Raw genomic sequence first — 25,006 nt, 5'->3', positions numbered from 1 at the left:
ACACATTATCTCTACATCTGTTGTTCCAAATTTTAATTCCAATTTGTAAGGTTCTTATCCTTACAGATCCCATATTAACCTTGACATGCTCTTACCATTTATCAAAGAGGAAAAACAAAAATTGCTTTCTCTGTGGACTTTCCAGGTTTAACCTAAGCTACATGGCGTAGAACAAAGCGTGTTTAGATTATTTTCTACTGGATCCAATATGACAACCAGGGTCTTTGAATGTCACATCAGTATAAGCAAGCATTTCAGTTGTTAATAACTGTGTCTTTCCAAAACACCTTAGTAGTGAGAGTGGAGATTAAAGCTGTGTATTTAGATCTTATGCATGGAGATTCACCATGGATATATAATATCAAATGGGAAGGTAATGCAATGTCATATTAGGCAAGAAGCATGTTTAATATCATCTTTGGCATTAAGAAAATCTCTGAGTTGCAGATGGGCAAATTTACTAATTTAATTGTACCTTGTAGAGATATTTAACTTCTAATGCAAGATTGTAATAGAAGAAAAGGACTGAGCTTCTCACTGACTCACATATACACAGAAGATTGCTTATTTTCAAAGAGGAATATATAGTGACACTTTTGTTAAGTGTGTTCTGTATCTCCTTTGGCAGAGTGGAAACTTCTGAAACCATCCCAGGTAAGGGAATATTTCTGAATCTACTTATTAAGAGGAGGAAAAACATTATACACATTATTTCAGTATGTAGAAATCCAATTCACCCTTTGCAGTGTTGAAAACCCTAGGTTACATTTGTTAGTGGGAGAATATCTGGGCTCTGCCTCATTAGCTTCCCATTATGCCCCCTAGAAACAGAGATGCATACCATGAGTCAAAACTTTGAGTCCAGAAAGAATTCAGAATTTTTTTCCTGAAGTACGATTGGTCTTCTGGGCATGCTTCCACAAGACTTTCTTCGTCTCTACAATTGATAACAAATTTTCAATTATATTTACTAGGTTCTAGGCAGATGAATCCATGTCTATATTTTATTCTCTGCTATATATACATGGATGTAGTGTGGTCCCATCTCTTACAGGTGTTGAAGTTTCTGATTTGTTCAGCTGGGGAGGCTTTCATGTGCAATGACAAGTGACCATATTCAGAAAGGTCAACTAGAATTCAGAGGGGTAACTCTGAAGTGTCTTTCAAAACATGATTGCTTGAGACACTCACATGCCAATAGAAAACATTTTGGAGTTTTCAATTACCAGATAATTTTGTCCCAAACCACCTTAGATAAGATAGAATACCTGGAACAGACTGATTTGCAAGAGATGCATTATAAGCTTTCTAATCTATCCTGTTGTCTTGAAGTACCCATTTTTTTTCCACAGAGGAAGAAGCATAAGGCCCCCTTCACTTTAGTCCCTGTTACTGAGTAGTAAAATGATTTTTACCAAATTGTACAAATGGACAAATGTGAGTGCCATGGAAGAGAAAAATAAAAGTTTAAATCCCCTTGGTATAAAGGACAAAAGTCAAAAGAAGTCTTTTGTCTAAGAACTATGTCTTATGCCTTATCTAGAAATGAAAAGGTGAGGAGTAATAATGGAAGAATGGGAGTACTAGACACCTTCTATGAAAGAATAACTGTGCGACCCTCTTAAACAAAAGTGAATGTCAGAATCCCCTTGGTCATTGGGTGCATAAATCATACTTCTCTGACTTAAAAGGGATTAGCAGTTGAAGAATATCCCAACATATATAACCAGGTTTTGAAACCCTTCTTCAGATGTTAGAATTTCCATATGTTGTCTTGAATCTGGGGAAGACCAGCTAGCATTCAAATGCTATTTGTAACACCATGAATGATGAAGGCTGAGAAGTTTGCTTCATCTATTTTCAGTCAGCCTTTTAGATGTATGTATTAATGGCAGAATTCTCATTTCCGATGACTGGCTAAAAGATAGATGACATGAATTCTTGACTTTGTTTGCAAATAGTAGGTTCTGGTATAACTAGGCTAGACATTATTCAGAGAGGAAGTCTCTCATAGATCAACATCTCTAACTTTAAATATCAGACTACATGAATCATAAAACAAAGGCCCAAAGGACCACTACTTAGTTAGAGAACATGTTGTGCATAGTACATTAGCCAGGGGGTATCCCATAATCCCTCAGAAAAAGTCTCTGTCTGTATTATTCATACTAGGATTTTCCTGGAAATCAATGTCAGATTCAAAGATTCTTTTATAATGGAACATCAGTTCTCAAGTGTGAGCCAAAATTATCAAAAGGATCACTTATCACATTTCCTCAATGTGAGCTTTTTATATTCTAGCTTATTAGAGCTGGAATTCTATAGTTACGTAGTAACCAAGAAACACTTTTATAGCTAGGGGCCTGTGCACTCTTTGACCTTGGAAGAAATGTTTGATGCTCACTTTGTTACAGGTGGGAAAATGAAGAATATATGTACATAGGATTTCTGAGGAGTTGAACCCTGTGCATCACACACACTCTTTCAAAAAAGTGAGAATTATATGCCCTTAGCCGCATATGGAAATTCTGATACATTTTCAGCAGACATTTGCGTACCTTGTAAAATTAAGTCCAGTATACCCTAGAATATACTCCTCAGATTCCAGATTTTCACTGTGATTTGGTATGTTCATATCTAGAGTGGGATCTGCAAGAGATATGTCAATACTCTTAGGATTCGTGAAAATTTTGTGCTTCTGTTTCCAGATAAATTGCGTAGTTACATTTGTATTCAGTCTATCTAACAGATCTGGGCTGCAATGGTGAGAACACAGTTTTTACAGATTGAATTGAAGGAAGTAGATAGATTCCAGGCTCTTCTTGCTCTCTTTGTTCTCTATAACCTGCCACTATAGTGAACAATGTTTCTCAGTAAGTAGGCAAATCAATGTGCCCATGCTCAGAAAAGGGAAATATGAGAGCTCCTTGAGTCAATCGGAGAAGTTCTAACTCCTGTCTTTCATAGGTTAAAAAAAAGGCACGAAAAATTTGGAAGGGCAGAGTATCTCCAATGGTGCTGTTGCAAGGGTGAATGGCATAATTTACCTTTTAAGGAAGAGCACGATCCAGGAAAATTCTTGTCATATTTGAATTCTTCTTTAAAGTATAGAAAACGTCTGTCTCTGGCAACTCCACTGAAGGCATGAGCAAAATCTTCACATTTTTCTCAGAGTTTGGATGTAAATTCCCGGGCCTACATTCTCAGACTTATAAACAACTTGGAAAAGGGTATACGTAAGGGATACCAAGCACAGAGGGAGAAGGTCTCAATCACTGTTAGTTTTCCTTGTAAACAATATAGAATGAGGATTAGCATGAATGCAAATAAAACGCTAAATCATTTTTTTAGTGATAGGGTTTACTTATTCACCATTTAATATTGTAGAAACACTTTGTATACACATGTTATGCTCTGTATCTTACTTCTTCATAGGATATTATCTCTCACAATATAGTCGAGATAATTAATGTCTATATTCTCCCCATTGAATATGGAGTACTGCATGCCACACTTAGTTCACTCCTGAAAATCTGATGTTACGCTCATGTGGTTAGCAGAATTAAATTAATTTCCACATATGAGAATTTTCCAAGTAGGTTTGGTAGGTTAGTTTTGATGAGTTTAAGTCTAGGTCTTACTTTCATCCCTCTTTTCACAGAAAGAAAAAGATTCAGAACCTTGAGGGTAGTACTTCATTTCTTCTTGTTCCAACCAGGGACAAGCCATGGTTTTACAGACATGCACTCAGGTGTACCTCTAACCTCCTCTGATTAGAGCAGGAATTTCTTAGTCCCAGTTGAGAATAAATATATATTCTAGGAATACTTGTTTGGATGGGAACATACAAACCTTTGTTCTACTTAATATGAAGTTTTAAATCCTCTGATATGAAATTTAACTATCTCACCTAGCTTCTCTTGAATGGATAGATCTCAGGTTCCCTTAATTAATGTTTAGGAAACTTTTGTCTCCTGTGAATAATGCAAACATCTAAATCCCAACACTATTTTGTCTGAAACCTATTTTGGAGACTAGAGAATGTCCAAGAACTCCTGAATCAAGTATGTATGTCACATTGCATCTTGATCTACTAAGGAAAGTCCGAAGCCCTTGGTTCACAGTGTGCATTTCTCAGTAAACTTCTGTGGTAATCAGAAGTTTAGATTGTGTCCTGGTAGTTGCTTATGTTTACTTATGAGAACATTTGCTATGATTGAAGACCTGAGGTATCTCCTTATGAGGGCTAATAAATACATAATAAATATAAATGGAAATATGTATCTGTGCACTTCTTAGGCCATTAGTTTTAAACATATATGTCACATAGCTTATTGAGTCATGAACATACTGTTTGGCTATCATCTTGAAAAGGGGCATATCTGGCCCATTTGGGGAATGTGAATTGGTCTGAAGCATTCTAGTTCTGTTAGGTCTGATTGTTCTGAGGGAAAATTTGCTATGCTCCCTTGCTGAGGTTCTACCTGTTTGCATCTCTTCTCATTAGTTTGTAATGCATTGTTTCCAGAGTCCTAGAAGTAGACTGGAAAGTAGCATATTCATAGGAAGGGGGACGTTGAAAGATACAGCATGCCAGTATGGACAGTTTTAAAGGTCCCTGTGTGAACTTCAAAGGCCCCAAAGAATCAGGGACAGGAAAAGTGGTCCCCAATCCAGCATGTATGTGTGGGACAATCTAGAACTCATATAACACATGTAGAAGTTGGCAAGATGTCTTTAGTGTAGATGAAAGTTACTTGTCCTTGATATGAGGATGATGGATTGTCTAGGGACCCAGATGTACCTGGAGTGAAGTTAAGTCCCTTTCATGAAATATGTTTGTTGTGATGATTTCATCAGGTATTACAACTGAGCTGGGAATTTGTGAGCCATAGGTTTTCTAGCCTAAGCCATTTTAATCAGTATGTGATCCACTAAGGTTTCCTTTTGCACTGTTTTTTCTGTTTCCATTTCCTTCTCCTAATAGAGGAACAGATGAAGAAACCATTGTAAGATGGAGAATAGGTGAGCTATTCTACCTGGAATAACACCTGTGTGAAATTCTGGTCTGTAGGCATGGACATAAATAAAGAACATTGAGTAAACTACAAATGCCAAAAGAACTCCTGGTAGAGCAAAAGGTTTTCACATCACCTTCCAAGGAGAGGCATCATCACGAACACCTCTGTCACTTGTGGTACCTGCTAGGACCTCTCCTACACTGTTGGAGTAAACCTGTGACAGTATTGAAGGTGAAGTGAAGAACTCAGAAAAGGAAAACACAAGATGAATGACAAAGTCCCATCCATCAGATGTGTTAAATGTTAGTGTTCTCTCAGCTTTTAAGGAAGGGGAAGGAGTTTGTGGGTCAATGATTTTCTGGTACAGGCCATGGTAAACCTGTTCTGATCCATTGAGGCTTACTCATGTTGTAGTTTGTAATATACGTTTGCTTCTTATAGAAGATGTCAACATTGGGCCACTTTTGTAAGATGGCAAATGTATTATCTATTATATGTGGGGGGCATATGTATGAGCATCCAGTCTACAGGAATGTACAGTGTTATAGTTCCTTGAGTGAATTGAAAATGCTAAGAAGAATCGGGGACATTGCAAAATAGGTTCAATGAGGCCTCTGTAGGGGAGCGATAAGCAAGTATTTCTCCCTCACTCGTGGATAATGTTATAGCTTGTCAGGTAGACTAAGAAATAATCTGAGCCTCTTCTGAGGTTGTCTAAATGTCTGTCCCCACGGTAATGCCAATGCTAGGTTTTAGGCCTCCCTCAGTCTTAAGGCATTGAAAGGAGTTTGTGGGTCATAGGATTACTGTGCAATGCCATTGTGATCTTGATGTGATCTACTGAGGCTTCCTTCTATGGTGGTTTCTGGTTTCTATCTGTTTCTCTTAGGGGAGGAATGCCTGGAACCCATTTTTAATACGGAGTATCAGTGATCTCTTCCTGTGTGGAGTGTGTGTGTGTGTGTGTTCAGTCTACATGAAAGGATAGTGTTATAGACCCTTGAGTGAACTTAAGGTGAAGAAAATTTCCACAGCCAGAACAAGATGATGCCACAGATCCCTCTGAATGTGAGGGATCATTCAGAACTCCCTCCATTATGGACTTTGTTGTGCTCCTCAGTATCCTGTGACTCTGCTGAGAATATAGGAAAGTCTAGAGACACAGATGTTCCAAAAATGATGTCAAAGGACCATTTATCTCTTGTGTTGAATATTAGGCCTCCCACAGCTGTTAAGGCATTGGTGGGAGGTTATGTGTCATCGGATTTCTGGCCTGAGTCATTGTCATCAGAATGTGATCTATTCATGCTTCTTTGTGCATGGGCTGCCTGTTGAATTTTGGTTCTCATAAAAGAGGATGGCCTGGGGTCATCTGTTATAGAGGGAGAAGTTTTCAGCTGTTCCACCTGAGAGGGCATATGTGTGAAAATCCAATCCACCTATATGTACTGTGTTCTTTGTCCTGGACTTAAGGGCACAGGCTGTACAGGTCAGCACAGAGAAAAATTGGTCTAGATCACCAACTGAAGGAGAGGCATCATCCAGAACATCTCCCTCAATTGTGGATGATGATAAGGCTACTCTACTAGAGCTGGAAGAAACCTGTGCCTCTTCAGAGGATTGAGGAATATCTGGAGAATCAGATGTCCCCACTATAATATCAGTGACCCATTTATAAGAATTGCTTGGTATTATAAAACCCTCAGCTCTTAAAGCAGTTCAAGGAGTCTGTTGTATTTTTGCAATTCTAGGCCATTTTGATCTGGTTTTGATCTATTGAAACTTCCTCATGGTGTAGTTTCATGCTTCCATCTCCTTGTCCTAGAGTAGGAAATCCTGGACCCCTCTTTGTAAGAGGGAGAGTGAGTGATATCTTCATTAGGATAGAGCATATGTGTGTATGTCCAATCTGTTGGAATGGATAGTGTTACAGGCCCTTGAGTGAAATGTAAGGGCCCAAAATAACCATGGCCAAGGCAATATGAATCCAGATATCCCTGTGAAGATGTGGAATCATCCAAATAACCTACAACACATTTGGACTCTGTTTGGGCTTCTCCAGTAGAGATGGAAGTAACCTGTTCCTTTTCTGAGAATCAAGGATTAGAGACCCAGATGTACCAAGAACAATGTCAAAGTGCCATTCATCTTTTATGTTGGATGGCAGGCCTTTCTCTCCTGTTAAAGAGGAAGTGGAAAGTGTTGGCTCATTGGAATTATGCTCTAAAGAATTGGCATCAGGATGTGATCTATTGAGTCTTTGTGCTTCGTCTTTCGTTGAACACTGCTTTTCATAGAAGAGGGTGGCATGGGGTACTTTTTGAAAGAAGAAGTTGTCAACTCTTGTACCTGAGAGTAACTATGTGTCACTTTCCAATCTACAGGAATGGACAGTTGTGTAGGCCATTGTGTGAAGTTCAAAGGCTGAGAAGAATCAGGGAAAGAGCAAAATAGTTTCCGTGAACCTTCTCCAGGGGAGTCCTCAACCAGACCTCCTCTCTCACTTGTAAATGTTGTTAAGGCCCCTCTAGGAGAGCTGGAAATATCTTGGGCCTCTTCTGAGGATGAAGGAAAGTATGGACACTCTGATGGCCCCATGGTAATACCAATTAACCATTAATCAGGTATGCACAGTTTTAGGCCTCCCCCAGCTCTAAAGATATTGCATGGATTTTGTGGGTCATAGGATTGCTGTGCAATGCCATTGTGATCTCGAAATTATCTGCTGACTCTTCTTTCTACTGTGGTTTCCTGTTTTAATCTGCTTCTCCTAGAGGTGGAGCATCTAGGTCCCAATTTGTATAAGGGAGAATGTGTGATCTCTTCCTCTGGGAAGGGCATATATGTGTATGTCCAATCTCCAGGAATAGATAATGTTATAGGCCCTTGAGTGGTCTGAAAGGGCAGAAAAGATCCATAGACAGAGCAAAATGGTTCCTGAGACACCTCAGAATTTGATGGATTACCCAGAATTCCCTCACTTGTGTACTCTGTTTTGGCCCCATCAATAGAGATGGAAGCAATCTGTGTCTGTTCTGACAATATTGGAAGGTCCAGAGATCCATCTGTACCAAGAACAATGTCAAAGTCCCATTCATCTTTCATGTTGGATGTTAGGACTCCCTCAACTCTTAAGGAATTTTTGGGAAGTTGTTGGTCGTAGGATTTCTGGCCTGCACAAATGTCATCAGTGTCTGAACTATTCAGGCTTCCTTGTGCAGTGGCTGCTTGTTGAATTCTGGATTTCATAGAAGAGCCTTGCCTAGGGTACTCTTTTATAGAGTGATAATGTGTCAGCTCTTCGTTCTGAGAGTGCATATTTTTGAATATCCACTCTACAGGTATGAACTGTGTTGTTGTTTCTTGATTGAACTGCAAAGGCTGAAAAGAGTCAGTAACAGAGCAAAATCGGTCTACAACAATATCTGCATGGGTGAAATGATCCAGAATTCCTCCTTCAAATGTGGATGATGCTAAGGCCTCTCCAGTAGATCTGAAAGGTACTTGGACCTCTTTTGAGGAAGCAGTAGTTTCTGGAGACTCAGATGTCCCCAAAATATCAGTGTCCCATTCATAATAAGTGTTTCTTGTTAGGACCTCCTCATCTTGTAAGGCAGGGCTTACAGTTTTGGGTCATATTTTTGCAACTCTAGGCCATTAATCTTTTATATTGGGTGTTAGTCCTTCCTCAGCTATTAAAACATTGGTAGGAGTTGGTGGGTCATTGGATTTCTGGCCTGAGCAATTGTCATCATGTTGTGATCTATTTAGGCTTACTTGTGCAGTGGTTATGTGTTGAATTCTGGATTTCATAGAAGAGGATGGACTAGGGTCCTCTTTTATAGAGTGAGAATGTATCAGCTCTACCACCTGAGAGGGCATATGTCTGAGTGTCCAATCTACAGGTATGGAAATTTCTATTGTTCCTTGACTGAACTTCAAAGGCTGTAGGGGAGGCATCAGCCATGTCTCTGCCCTCCATTGTGGATGATGATAAGGCCCCTCCAGTAGAGCTAGAATTAACCTGGGCCTCTTTTGAGGAAGAAGAAATGTCTGGAGAATCATATGTCCCCATTATAATATCTGAGTCCCATTCATTGTGTTTGTTGTTAGGGCTCCCTTAGCTTTTAAGGAAGGACAGGGAGTTCGTGGGTAATATTTTTGCAAATTTAGGGCATTGTGTTCTGGTTTAGATCCACTGAGGCTTCCTTGTGCTGTGGTTTCATGTTTCAATCTGCTTCTCCTAGATGAGGAAAGCCTAGGCCCCACTTTGTAACTGGATGTATGAGTGACCGCTTCTTCTGGGTAGGGCATATGATTGTATGTCCAGTCTACAGGAACGGATAATGTTGTAGGCCCTTGAGTGAACTGCAGGGAGCGAAAAGAACAATGGGTAAAGCAAAATTTATTCACAGAGTTCTCTGAAGGTGAGGTATCATCCAAAACTCCTCCCTCACTTGTGGGTGGTACTAGAGCCCTGCCAGTAACCACTTGCATATTCATGTAGGAATGGGGATTCTCTTTATGAAATGGCAAACTTTTTAATGTTTTAACTGGTGTAAAATTTTGGTCAGCCTCACATTTGCAAATGGAAATTGCTTAGATATGCTTGGTCTGTGTGAGCTTGCCTAAGTTTTCTTTCAGGACTAATGGAAATATTTTGGTCTGCTTTAATACAGGAAAAAGAAATGAGGTCCTGTTCTTAGAGAGGGGAATCTTCTGTGTTTGTCTTCCAAATATTTGGAGGATCTCTGACTCCCAAAGACAGAGTCAGAGGTTACCCTCATTCCTGAAACAGATTTTGAAACTGTACATTGGGTAGTTTTCAGGGACTTTTGATTAGATGGGATGGGGAGTTTACGAGTTCACTTTGATCAGAGGAATATGGTCCAGTTGGTTCTGCATAAGTTCCTGTTGTCTTTGCTTTTGCATCCTTTGGACTAGGTCCTGTAGACCCTGCATCAACTCCACTACAGATAAGGCGGCAGTCCACATTCTCTTCCAACAGGACAGACATATCCAAGTGTCTTTTAGCCTTTTCTGCTCTTGGCAGAAAAGATGACCTAGGTGTTTTTCTGATGACTGGATGGAAAGAAGACAGACTGGGATTACTGCTCACTGTGTTTCTCATGGTATCTAGGATCTGCAAAAGGAGTGGTCCCTTTCCTTTCTGGCCCTGTCTCAGCTCCTTTGTGGAGCTTGAAGTGCCCATACAGTCTGTAGATACTTCACGGCTTGCAGTATAGTACTGGCTGTCTGCATGTCCAGAGTCATGGAATCTTACCCCCGTGCAATCCTTGCCCTCTTCCTGTTCCGCATGTGAGTCTCTGTACCACAATCTGGGCAGAGATCGTGCCAGCTGTTGTTGAGGTGGGAAATCCTTCTGGGCTTTATTGGTTGTCAAATACTCCAGGCTTTTGTTTGGGTTGTAAAACTCCTCTGTGAATCTTGGTTCCTGATGGTAGTCTATGGACTGAAAGACCATGATGTGTGGTCAAAGCACAACAGCCTATCTGAGGCCTGTAGGACTCTCTCCACTGGTCTAGGCAGGTAGTTTCTGAGGCAGTCGAACAGAGAAAACTCTCTTAAGTTATTTACCTCAGGCAAAGAGGGTTGAAGGCTATTTCCCATGGCAATTGACGTCAGGAATAGGGTAAGCAATTGTGCTTGTAGGAAGGAGTCTTTTCTTCCCAAGACCTGTGCACACTTGAGGCAGGCCCAAAGGAGAACTGAAGTGACAGTTGGCTTCAAGAATTGATGAAAGTTCCAGAGATGCGCTCCCGATCTGTGTTCTCTGCTGGTGAGGAAGAGTTCACCAGTGGAGCCTGACCTCCAATGGCAACTGGCTGTAGGAAGAGGTTAAGTGATATACTTTGTGAGAGACATTTCATCCCAAGACCTGTGAACACGTCCAGCAGGCCAAGCACAGAACTGGAATGGCAGTTGGCTCCAGGAAGTGATCAAACTTCCGGAGGTAAGCTCGCGAACACTGTTCTCTCCTCGCATTCCAGAGGTGGGCTCGTGATCAGCGTTCTCTGCTGGTGAGGGGAGTTCACCAGTTTTGCCTGACCTGGCTGTTTCATGAAAGAGGCTTCACAGACAACCAAGCTCTGTGAATGAAAATAAATAGCTTGGACTCTCTGCATGGGTTACACACACTAGCCATTCTGGCACCCGTTAATATTGGCCATGACAAGTTGCTTAGGTAAAAAATGTAAAGTGAGCTGGCAAAGTGGCTGCCTGTCTTTTATCCCAACAGAAGAAGGTGAAACTCTGAGTGTGAGGCAAGACCTATCTGGGAATAGAGTTCTAGGTAAGTCAGGGATGTAAAGAATGTCTCTGCTGCAAAGCTAAGTTAATAATAATGATGATGATGATGACGATGATGATGATAATGTAATGGATGCCTTGGATACTGCACTCTCCCATGCCTTACATTAAGGCCAGGCACCTGATGCACAGGGGCCTTCTGTGTGTGCAGCGACTCTTAATGGGTCCAGGTCAAGTAAGTGGGGTTATATAAAGAAACCTTTCTATGTCTACCCAACTATGACATTAATTAAATTCACAATATCTGTATTAAAACACAGCATGGTATGATACTCCAGGTCAGATGCTGGCTTTACTGGGTAAAATAAAATCTTACCATCTGATCACATTTTGATGTTCATCTCACAGATCCTTCTCATGGCCATTGTGCAGCTATGTGTCCTTCTGAAAGCAGTTTTGGAAAATGAGCCACTGCAGCAGGTCAAAATCTTCACTTTTGAAAGAGTGCAGCTTCAGTCATTCTAGAGAATATGTGTAACTTGAGTTTCCCCATCTGAGAATAGGATTCAAAGCAAAACATGTATGTTTGTAGACACCACTTTCTGGAAAAGACAAAAAAAATTGTCTTTCTTTTTGTAGTAATGGGATTGATTGGAATTAGGTAATATGTAAAAACTAATCAGAATCCATATTAAATATGTAGAAGTATATATCAAGTATTCCAAGTAACATGGCTTTAACTAGAGTTGATATCTTCGGGAAATCCCAACCTACTGGTATCAGAGATTATTTTGTATCCCACTCCAAAATCCCATGTTACATTCAGATTCATTGGTAAATTCTTGAGCAAGTTTTACTCTCACTATGTTTCTCAATAAAATTATATGTTTAGGAGGATATTTTTTATGTGAAGTTAACAATGTATGCTGAGTTTCTAAATAATACTGCTGTCATCTTTCTATTTATTTGTACATTGTTTCAAATCAGTTTCAGTTACATCCATTTACTCTACATTGCTCTATTTTCAACAACAGCAACAAAATGATTTGGGGTATATTTACAGACTAAATTCCATACGAGGATATTCCAGTTACAAAATTCCCAACAAATTATAATAGAAAAGTTGATTCCACATGTATGTGCCCTGTGGAAAAACTGAGAATTTTCAATAGGATTAAAAAAATACAGTACATACAATTTGACTTTTGTACTTAACACAAATATACAATGAAGAATGTGTACAGTATTTGTGAAAAATGGGGGGAGAGAGATTATTATTATTATTGGATTATGGCACAAGATATGGAACCTGCCTATGTAGCTGCCCAACAGCATGAACAGCCAAGTAACTTCTGCAGCTCAGAAATTCCATTTGTTAACCAAAAAAAGTCTCTGAATTAAGACAATTTGGCTTGTGGGAGAGGAAAGTTAAAAGCATTCTAATCATGTATTCTGAAGGATGAACCTCATTTCCTACTTTATACCTGCTTGTAAACTATCTGTACAACTCATCAAACAAAACTGAATGTGAAATGAAACTGAGAATTTCTGAAAACTAGGCCTTGAGTTTTCTAATCTGTCTTGGTAGTGTACAACAAAGGCTATGTTTGTGTGTTCACACAAGACAGTGACATTATAAATACTACAACTCTCATAGCCCGGAATACAAAACCTCCATGATCCTAGTGAATGCACACTCAAGAGAGGATTACAGGAGAAGGGCCACTGCCCAGGTGAACACATACTGCCAAGATGAACACATGGACTGACTGAATCAGGCTGTCTCATGATCCATTCAACTCCTAGCAGATCTGACAGTTCAGCTACCTCACTCACCATGGCATGGCTTATGGTAACCCATATGGCTCATTATAGATGCATTAGAGGAGCATGCTACCCTACTAGATGAGCAGGGATCAAATGACTTAGGTGTCACAGGTCATCACAACTCTGAACTTCCAAGCTAGGGGTTGACAGGGCTCTAGTCTGGGAAATTTGTATCTTAGTAAATCTCTTCCATTCCTGGACAGCAGGAAATAAATTCCTAATGACCTGGAAGCAATAGGATATAATTGTTTTTAAAAAGATAAATATAATTAAAAGGCACAAGTCTATGCATATTCTTTAAGAAGGAGAAAACAGGACTGTATAGATGGCTCAGCAGTTAAGAGCATTGACTGTTTTTCCAGAGGTCCTGAGTTCAATTCCCAGCAACCACATGGTGGCAATCTTGAATGAAATCTGGTGCCCTCTGCTCGCATGTAGGCAGAAAACCAAATACATACTAAATAAATAAAATTAGAAGAAGAAGTAGTAGTAGTAGAAGAAGAAGAAGAAGAAGAAGAAGAAGAAGAAGAAGAAGAAGAAGAAGAAGAAGAAGAAGAAGAAGATAGACAGGTGTTCCTGTTGCATGACTTTCATCCTAGCACTGAGGAGTGAGAGGTAGGTGGATGTTTGTGAGTCTGAGGCCAACCTTGCCCACAGGGTGGGGTCCAGGACAACGTGCAAAGCTACAGAGAAACCCTGTCTTGAAGCCCCAAAAATGAGAAAACAATTCCCTGGTAGAGGAAATGGCATGAATAATATATTATTTTACCATGCCACTATGTGCAAGGCTAGCTGATAAGATATGTGACACAACACACACAGCTAAGGCTGATGGATATAACCATGGAAAACAATATTGAATATATCTACAAAGGAGAGCTTCCTTGTTGGAAATTCAATTTTCACTGGCTGAAGCTAACCTTCCAAAATTGAATACCCAAATCTGTCCCACATTCACTCACATTATGTGGATCAATACATGCTGGGAAATTACAAAATCAGTTTTTCTGTCACAATCCATTTCTATTTAATAATGGTCACCCAAGGAGATGTTTATCTACCCTGTTTCCCACTACAACATATACAATAAACTATTCCTCCTATTCTGGTCTAAATGTAGAGCCATGCTCCACACACAAATAATTTTCCTGTTATTGAAATTGACAGTTGACTGCATGACTGAATTTGTAGTTGAAAACTCACTGGTGGTTGAATTTTTAATGAATGATATTTTGGGCTTCCACATAAGGACAAAGACATTGTCCTGGGAAGGGGGGCAATGAAGTGGGATGAGGGCTACCTGATCCAATATAAGAAAGTTTGTCTTAGAAACATTTTCTACAAGGCTGCAGGTACTGCTCTTCTAGAATAAATATGGCTTTTCGTTGATCAAACATTCTAAAACATTAAATGTTTAATAAACACAAATCTTTTCATTAACAGCATGTATCTAGTGGCGGTGAATGTTAAAAGAGTAGCCAGCTTGGCAAAGATTTTGCATTCCACACAAAGTATTGTAATTTAAGAAAATCAGTGCTGACAAGAAAGATGCCATGTGTCAGGGTTCAAAGAGAGGTTTTTTTATTATTATTATTAGGAAAAGGGTTCATAATAAGGGAAAACAGAGGGGAGGGTCCAGCCTTCAGGGACAGAGCAGTAGGAGAGAGGAAAGAGGGGCAGAGATACAGAGAGACAGAGACAGAGACAGAGAGAGAGAGAGAGAGAGGAACAGACCCAGGTAGAGAGAGAAACAGAGAGCAGGATGGGATTTCGGGAGGGCACTTTTTTCTTGCTTCTTTTATTATTAGTTCAAATTAGAAACAAGCATGTCAATCCCTTCTCCCTCTCCCTCCCCTCCCCCATTTCTCTTCCTTTCCCCAACTACCCCCCTGTCTATCCACCTTCCACTTCCCAGGCAGGGTAGGAACCTCGGTGGGGGCTCCCCAAAGTCCAACAGGTCATCCTGGGATGAGCCTAGTCCCCCATGTGTCCAGGCCGAGAGTGCATACCTTCATGTGTGATGGGCTCTCCAAGTCCCTGCTTACAGCAGGGAAAAATACTAATCCACTGCCAGGGGCCCCTAGAATGTAGAGGCCTCCTAACTGACATTCATGTTCAGGGGTCTGGATCAGTCTCATGATGGCCAGCCAGACAGTTCTGGGGTCCATATGCTCCCCTTTGTACAAGCCAGATATTTCTGTGGGTTTCACCAGCCTGGCAAAGACCCCTTTGATCTTCATTCCTCCCTCTCTGCAACTAAGTTCCAGAGTTCAATTCAGTGTATATCTATGGGTGTCAGGGCAGGGAACTTTTAAAGTAGACCATAGTGAAAATACAGAAGTGGTCCTCATAGTGGCTGCAGCTGTTCCTGTCAGAACCCCAAGGACAGGCCAGTACAGACAACTGAATAATAACATCTGCCATCCTTAAGTCTCATTTTTGGACTGAGGTTATGCTTTGTAAAATATAAATAGGGATAGAAGATTGTAAATCTAACCATTTTGGCTCATGGAGATTTACAGAGCAAAACTATCAGATTATGCCTTATGATCTAAATATAAATATATCATAAAGCAAAATGTATTATAATAGACTATGATACATGCTGTAAAAGATACATTTAAAATATATGTAGTGCCACAATCCTCATACATGAAAGCACATTGAACTCAATTTTTTTAAAAAAATGGGAAACACTTATGCACACTCTGTCTGATATTCTTAAATGAATAGCTTTTCTGAGCTATTTTTCCTCAGATTATGGGTACTTTTCCTCTGAGCAAGCTCGCTCAGAGGAAGGCCACATCTGCTTCTATGAGTGAGCAGAAAGAATTTTATTTTTAATCTTTTGTTCATGTATATGTGTGCTTACTGATTTTTGGATGTGTGCATTAACTGCAGAGGCAGGAAGAGGGAATAAGTTTGCTTGGAACTGAAGTTACAGGAGATGGAGAGGAACCAGTGTTCATAGTAATATAACCTCTTTCCAATGCAACAATACCCAGTGCTCTTAATTTCTAAGCTCACTCTCTAGACACATTTTTATTTAACATTTATTGTTATACATTTTATTTAAATTACATTGTATCCATTTCCCCCTTTTTCCCAGTTTTTTTTCCATTCTTCTTTCTGTTAAGTATGTTTGAATTAAGTATGTACAAATGTTTGAATAAAGTCTGCCGAGTCAATTTCTGTTTGTTGTGTGTTATGTTTTCAGAATTGAACATGCTGTTTTGGACAGAAAACTATTGAGATGATACATGCCTGATACTATTTGGAACAGTGGTGAAGACATAAGGTAATTAATACATCCTTGGGTCATAACTGGTTTGGATAGAAGACAAGAGATTGGCACACAACTGAGGGCTCTGCAGGTATCAGGGAAGCAGAATATGAGCCCATTCAGACAAGTCAGACTTCATGCCTACAAATTTGTGTTCTATCCAAACAGGATGTATAAAATCAAGCAGGGGTACATCTCACATGTTAGCTTGTGAGCTCACATTGATGCCTATTTACCATATGGGAGAGAAATTCACTCTTGTGGCTTTGGTTAGTCAACCATTTCTTAAAGACTTTTATGGTCAGTTTCTTTGTTGATCACTTATTTTGTACTTTTGCCTCATTTTTTGGAGATGTGAACCTGGAAAATTAAATAAGCACCAGGTCTCAGTTAGTTTCTGATACAATCAATCATATATTTATTCTTCGACATCAGGGCTGAGATAAAGATGAAGTTAGATCACCCAATCACACTTATTACTATTAATCACATATTCATGTGGACTAGAAAGATTAATATTTAGAAAACTGGCTGCTCATCCACAAGGTCAGGTTTTGATTCCCAGAACCAATATCTCCACCAGATAAAAGAAAAAACTCTTTTGAATACACACATGAGAAATTTAATATTTCTTATATTATCTTCTATTAAGCAGTTTACAATAACGTTGCTAAACTATGTTGAGAAAACAGCACATATTGGGAATGTATCATCTATAATTGGACTTGTACTCAGGAGGCACATACATGAGTATCATGATTTCAAATGTACCCATCATCATTTCTGACATCCAAGGCAGGTTTAATACTACAAAACAAAAACTGAAGGATATTTGAAATATATGAAGAACCTAACCAGGAATAACAAACCACCACTTCAAAGAACACAAATCCTTATTTGAAAAGTATGATCACACACTGCCTATATTTAAAAAAAACTGAACTACTAAGATGATGCAGTTAACAATCTATACATTGTAGCAGAAAAATACCTATCACAAAGTAAATATACAAAATGAACAAAAGCCACAGAAGGAATATAAGGACAACAAGTAAACTTCACTGAATGGATTGCTACACATACAGCACACTTTAGCATGTACCTCAAATATTTCCAAATAGAACCCAAAATGCAGTGATCAGCAAAATCAATTCCCACTCTCTGCTTCTTGCCAAACATTAAGAACTCAAAATCGTAGAGCCCTGATTTAGCTGACATGCACCTTTCATGAAGATCCTTCATCCATCTGTAACCAAAGGACATATTAAATGTTGTATAAGGTGGTAAATATAACACAACAAGAGAGAAAATAATATAAAACAATAAATTTTAGAACTAAATAAGATATTCCACGTATTTGAAAATAAGCATGAATCTAAAAGTGATAAACATCATTTAAAATCTTTATTCAAGTGTCACAGGGTTGGGCCTAGACACTATTACAAAGGATTCAATAGACTCTGATGACACCCTATGGAAGGCCTCACCGTCCAGGGGGAGCAGAAGGGATATGTGATAGGTAGGGTTTTCATTGTGGGGGTGGTAGGTGAGGATGGGAGGAAGAGGGAAATGGGATTGTTATGTAAAGCAACCTTGTTTCTAATTCAAATAAAAAATCTGCAAAAAATAAAATAAAATCTTTGTGCAAGTGTTACAGGTATGGAGGGAGAGGTTTCCCAACTGTCATATGTCAGTCTATACCTACAGCTCTGAAGGGAAGATGGCCTGGATATCTGCAGCTCTGAAGAGAAAGGTATCCTGACTGTTAGGAAGTCATGCTATTCCTGAATCAATGCAGCCAATGTTTCCAGGATACCTAGGGCTCTGAAGAAAAGTCTATCCTAAGTGTCCGATGTCATGGTACATTTGCCTCTGTGAAGGGAAGGTATCCTGGAATCACACACATGTTAGAAAAAAGGCATCCTGACTGTCAGGAAGTCGGGTTAATCAAGAAGTTGTGTTACAGCGTGGGGTGTTCTCCATGAAGGATACAACACTCCTTCTCCTCTCACAGAGAGAACCATTGAAACAGATTTGTTCCACTCTGCTAAGAGACGTTATCACCAGACATGTCCATTGTTTCTCTCTCCTTCTCCACTAGGGAGTTTCCAAGCAATGATAACCATTTCTTCTTAGCAGTTGCCCAAATTATCACTTCTCTGCTTCATCCAACTATGAAGAAAACTGCTCTAGAAAGGTAGCAGTCTGCTACAGCACCAGTGAAAACACATTTCTTCTGCTCTGCTCCACTAAGGGAGACTCCCAGGAGAGGTGTATGCTGCATCTCTCCTCCTCTTCACTAGGGAGTTTGACATCCACTTTGGCAAAAGCAGTTCTTCAGTGAAACTCATTGAACAGAATTATTTGGGAGGGAGCAATCCTGAAAAATGGCAGCCACTACAAGTGTGGAAAATGCCAGCTGCCAAGTGAACAAGCAGAGGGTTTATATATGTCTTCTTAGGGATATAGGTTTTTCAGGTCAAATTTTCAGCAAGTCAATTGGTAAAAATTTCAATCGCTGAGATTGAAAATCCTTTGAGATTGACTTGATTCCTTCTTGGGGATTCTAGTTTTGAGCTCGGTTATTGGTTGGATTTTTCCTCTTCTGGACAGGTAGTTTGTTTCATTACCTTTGGTTTAGGGCCAAAGTGTGTTTCTTTCACTGTCCATTTTTAACTATTTTGCTCTTGTTTCAGGGTGTGTTTCTTAGGCTCCATTTTCAGGGACAAATTATGTTTCTTTCACTGGATCTGCTTTCTGGGTCAGGGTGTGTTTCTTTGCTGGCCCATTTACACTACACATAAGGCTTCATAAGTTTATGAATTCATTTTTCCATAAGTGTGCTGGACGAACAATATAAAAATGGACATCATAATGCTCGCACAGATTGCTGACACTGTCAATTTTCTTCTACTAAATAATTACAATTGTGTAACTGATTAGAAGTGTGATGGTTAAAGATCCCACCAAGTACTTGATAATGAGAAGCCCTCATTATCTTTATCTGGTACTGAAAAATGATCATAACTTGCAAAGTCTTTAACAGATGGATTTTCCACAAAGTTTTACTCTTGTAAAAGGTGTAAATTAAAACTAAACTGACTGCATTTATAGTTTCATTGCCGAATCATATTTGTAATGATTTCAAAGACTCCTGAAAAACCCATACTGATTACATTAAAATGCTTTGTCTCCAGCATGAATTCTTTTATTTGTTTGAAGAATAGTTTGACTTGTAAAAGCCTTTCCACACTGATTACATTCATAGTGTTACTTTCTAGTATGTGTGCTTTTATGCCTTTGAAGACTACTGTTCCGAGCAAAGGCTTTACCACACTGATTACATTCATAGAGTTTCTCTCCCGTATGTGTTCTTTTATGCATTTGAAGATGGATGTGCTGAGAAAAGGCTTTACCACACTGATTACATTCATAGGGTTTCTCTCCAGTATGTATTCTTTTATGGATTTGAAGGTTATTTTGACTAGTGAAGGCTTTACCACAGTGATTACATTCATAGGGTTTCTTTCCAGTATGTGTTCCTTTATGCCTTTGAAGATTACTGTGCTGAGAAAAGGCTTTACCACACTGATTACATTCACAGGGTTTCTCTCCAGTATGTGTTCTGTTATGGCGTTGAAGATGACTGTACTGAGAAAAGGCTTTACCACACTGATTACATTCATAGGGTTTCTCTCCAGTATGTGTCCTTTTGTGCCTACGAAGTGCAGTGGAATGAGCAAAGGCTTTACCACACTGATTACATTCATAGGGTTTCTCGCCAGTATGTGTTCTTTTATGCAGTTGAATGAGGCTGTGACGAGAAAAAAGCTTTCCCACACTGATTACATACATAGGGTTTCTCCCCAGTATGTGTTCTTTTATGGCTTTGAAGATTACGGTGACTCGTGAAGGCTTTATCACACTGAGTACATTTGTAGGGTTTCTCTCCAGTATGTAATCTTTTATGCATTTGAAGATGACTGTGATAAGAAAAGGCTTTGCAACATTGGTTACATTCATAAGGTTTCTCTCTTTTATGCCTTTGAAGATCACTGTTATATGTGAAGGCATTAACACACTGTGTATATTCAGAAGACATCTCTCCACTTTGTCTTCTTTCATGCCTGCAAGGAAAATAAGCATATGAAAATGCTTTACCATATTCAATGCTATTTTTATTTTGAAACTTGTATCAATTAGTATCACAATTTGTTTAAATTACAAAGAAGAATCAGATCTTACAATCTTATCACTGTGTTTACACTCAAGTTTTCCTTCTGTAAGGGTTTTTTGCATCTTTGAAGATACTTGTGAAAGTATGACCCTTTATTATTTGGTTCTCATTTTCAGGTCCTTTTTCTAGAGATTTTTCACAATCTGACTAGAATAACAAAAATTCAGAACTTTATCAAGCTTATTATATATTTCAATTTCCTACATTTTGAGTCATAAAACATTTTTGAACATTTACTAATGAACTAGAACACACAGAAGTATTTACACAGTCTTAGAGTCATAGGGATTTTGTGAAGAGTGAGCTTCTTGTTGTATTATCAGTGAAGTTGCAAAACAAATTACTTGTACACTTGAATAAAATTCAACAAGTATGTTCACATGGGGACTACTCCATGACTTTTAAATGTACTGTGAGAGAGATATATCATCTTCTCCATATCCCTTTGCTGACATGGCTTGTATACTAACTAATACATGATATACCTACCTAATAAAATAAACATTACAAAGAAGAGGCATCCTAAATTAATTTAGTTTGACTTTCTCTTCCTAATAGACATGTTCTAGAGATATTAAGTTTTCCCTGCAATGTATGCCCCTTGACTCTTGACAATAATTATAATTGCTGCTGTCACTAAACTTACAAAAGTAACAGCAAGCACTTGAGTAACATTTGTTTTTCCAACGAGTATTTCCTTAATGGAAAATTTGAACATATGCTCATCACCTCAACCATGTGTATACATTTAATAATATAGGTAATATGAAACAAATGTTATTATATTTCTATAGCATAGCTTTCATGTTGTGATGATTAGAGTGGTCATTTCTCTCAGGGCATTGTCTCCTTGACTTCATTCTTAAAATAATGTCTTGCAAATGCATTTTACCTACCTGAAGCTGAGGTATATGGTTTTGTGAGAATTTAATAATCATCAATACAATTTAAACTGTGCTTAATTACACTGTTGTTTCTGTTTCAGACTTCCAGGACAGATTACAAACTCTTCAGAAGCACATTTCTATCGGCTCTTAGATGAAAATTACCTTTGATGTCTTTTAGAACTTCTACATTCTTCTTCAGTAGAATGGTGTTCTTTACTGTATTCTAAAATATAACACCAAAAATGTATATGTATTATTGAAAACTGTGTAAAATTTAAGTTAGTCTCTTCAGTGGACTTTAGAAATATGACTGGTTTATTTATACCATTAACCACAGAAGAGTATAAAATATGAAGGTACAGTCTTACCCATATCAGCGAGGTTCTTGTAGGTTTCCAGCATTACATCTTTGTAGAGATTCTTCTGAGAAGTATCCAGCAAACTCCACTCTTCCCAAGTGAAGTCGATATGTACATCATTATAGGTCATGGCATTCTAAAATATCACATACACATGTGCAATTGAAATTATGATACTGACCATATTGGAAATGTATGATTCCTTAGAAAATTATATTAAGATGTGTTAGTTTTATGCTATGGAGCATTTGGTTAGTGAAGTAAATATATGTTGCTTTTGATTATTCTGTGGGTTTGTGAAGCTGAGATTCTTAGCCTGTCAACAACTCTTGATGATCTGACAAAAAGCTGATTATCCAATAGTGAGGCAGGAAAAGTGATACGTTGTGGTTGCAGGACAAATATACATGGAAGGATAAATCTGGAAGCAAGGAGGAAGGAACAAGATACAATACGAGGAGGGTGGTAAGGGACAGATATCAAGCAACACAGCAAGTAGTGAATTGGGCCGGAAAGTAAGATATACATAAATGGAGAAAGGAAAAAGTCTAAAGGCAAAAGGTAGATGGTAATATTTAACTTTAGAAAAATTGGCTACAAATAGGGCAAGTAAAGGCCAGACATTTATAAGTAATCACATGTATCTGTATGTCAATTTGGGACTGGGAGGTACCCTCCCAAGAAGGTAAAATCTAAAGAGATAAAGGAGTAAAACATTAAGCAAATACTCGGTACCCAACATGGGGCCATATTTCCATGTAACACAATAGAAAGCTAAAAATAAAAATATCTCCTTAGTGACTTTCTGCCTGTTGGTGAGACTTTGAAAATCCAGCACACTAAGTAACAATGATAACCTCAGTTAAAGTGACTACCACAGCACAATCATGGGAATGGTAGAGCTCTAGGGATGCTGTATGTAGTTCTTGGGGACTGAACTCTGAGTGGGCTGTGAGTTATAGATTTTGTTCTCATGAACCCAGAAGTGGGCATAGCCAGCTGGGTGACCAGGCAGAAGATACAGTTGTAGCTGAGCCGTCTAATGCTTGCATTGGCAGGAAAAGGCTAAAATGTGTACAGTTAGTTAAGTCCAGATATAAATGGAATTGAAAGAGGGACTGTTGAAGTAAAGGAGTCTGTCTACTATATGAATATCTTAACTTTAAAAAAGTCAAAAATATTCGTCAAATGAAAATTAAAATGTTTTGGAGAAGCAGTTTTCCTATTGTTTCAACAGGAAACAAGAGGCTATGGATTTGCTTTAGGGTGACATAGATATGGGTAGAGCAACTAAGACCTCTTGAACTTGACAGGCCAAACATATCACCTAAAGTTACTGATGGTCTTCTCACATCTTGAAAATAATCTCAAATTTTCCATGGGACCCCTTAAAGATACCTTCATCCACAGACAGCAGGAAGCATCTGGAGAACATGACTCCCACATTCCCAAATGTAGGGCATAGGAGGCGTTTGATTATTTGGTGGGTCACAGATAACTGTTATATGTACGAAAATATAGGAAACATAGGATAAAATGGCAGATTATTGAATCTACTATACCCTGTCTTCCTTCAAGGACTCACTCACAAGAACATTCTATGGTTTGGTTACCAAGCAACAACCTTTCCCTGATGAATCCCAGACCTACCAAGCTTCCTGCCTCAAACGCCATATAATGTCTCTGAGAAAAATAAAATTTTGCAGGTTGATCAGAAATCCTGTCTTACTGTCCATTTGTTGTGTAGCTTGTCCCTTCATTCCAGGTCCTTTGAGGTTCAGGCCTCTGTTGCTGCCCAGTTGGCCAGAGCAAATTTTTCTTACAAAACACTATATATTGTTTCGACTGTTGCTTACAGAAGTTTTGTATATTGATAAAAATTCAAATTTTTCTGTTAAAACATATTGTGTTCATGTTTTCACTCATGTTGTTTTTGAGTGTCAAAATGAATTTCTAATTTTTTTTTAGCTATTTCATCCACAAAGATAATTGATGGTATCTCTGAGGAAAATTTCTATTCCAGTCTGAATTGCAACCAAGTACTCATTTCTAAGTTTCTTGTTTTTCAAATAATAATGATGTTAAAAATAATGGCTATAGTATTACCTGTGACCCTGAATTGGTGAACTTTGGAGACATGACATTGTGCTCCACTGCAGGAAAATATTAATGGAGGAGAGCATCATATGCTAGTCACTGGATGCTTCTATACTTTTCAAAAGAAAATACTTTGTGATATGTTTAGCTCCATCACTCAGTGAAAAATCAACTTCACAGGCTCTCTCAGATTTCTTGTATATGACCTGAAATCATTCAATGAAGGTGTCTTGAAGATTTCTTCTAGTGGCTATGTTCACATACTTGCATGTTAATTACAGCTTCATTACCCTCTTCAAATACAGCATATTTTGCAAGTGAACCCTGTATTTTGAATATTATGTGTCTGCTCATTTTATTATTATTGATAACATTGTTTATAGAGGGTATATAAATAATGTTCATTAAACTATAGGATTGCTTTAAATGAAGTTGCACGTTTATGTGGTTTTCTTAAAGTTAGACACCACATTAAAAATTACCCACTTCGTTGCTGTATATAAAAAGTTTAAGTAACTCCAAACCTTAAATTTTAATTGTTTATTTATTCGTTTATTTGTGGGCACTACGTGTGTGTGTGTGTGTGTGTGTGTGTGTGTGTGTGTGTGTGTGTATAGATCAGAATACAGCAGCCAGGAGTCTATTTCCTCTTTCCCCCAACATACCTAGGTCCTACAGGTTCAAACTCAGGTAGGAAGACTTGGGAGCAACTACCTTCATCCACTCAACCATTCTGACATACTTTTTAATATTAGCTATCAATAAGTGTTAAATTTAACAGATTAAAAGTATCAGATCACACGAGTGTTTGTAATCCGTGGGTTTTAAACCCTTTGGCAAACCTCTATCTCCAAAACTTTTGCATTACAATTCATAGCAGTGCCAAAATTATAGTAATTAAGTAGCAATAAAAATAATTTTATAGTTAAGTATGAACACAACATGAAGGTTTATACTCATTGCTATACAAAAGTTGTCCACTATTTAATCTTTACTTTTCATTTTTCAACCAAAACACTTTCAGC

The 25,006-nt window shown here is 38.5% G+C and overlaps 1 pseudogene; it reads right to left on the bottom strand.

The window, feature by feature from the left end:
- Window positions 1-22,870, bottom strand: part of LOC118239771 — a 125,667-nt pseudogene extending 102,797 nt beyond the window's left edge.
- Window positions 22,871-25,006: the final 2,136 nt, after the last annotated feature.

This window comes from Cricetulus griseus, unplaced genomic scaffold, assembly GCF_003668045.3.
Source record: "Cricetulus griseus strain 17A/GY unplaced genomic scaffold, alternate assembly CriGri-PICRH-1.0 unplaced_scaffold_1, whole genome shotgun sequence".
Lineage (NCBI taxonomy): Eukaryota > Metazoa > Chordata > Mammalia > Rodentia > Cricetidae > Cricetulus > Cricetulus griseus.
Note: the sequence above shows the minus strand (reverse complement) of the source record. Positions and strands in the feature narration are given on the sequence as shown.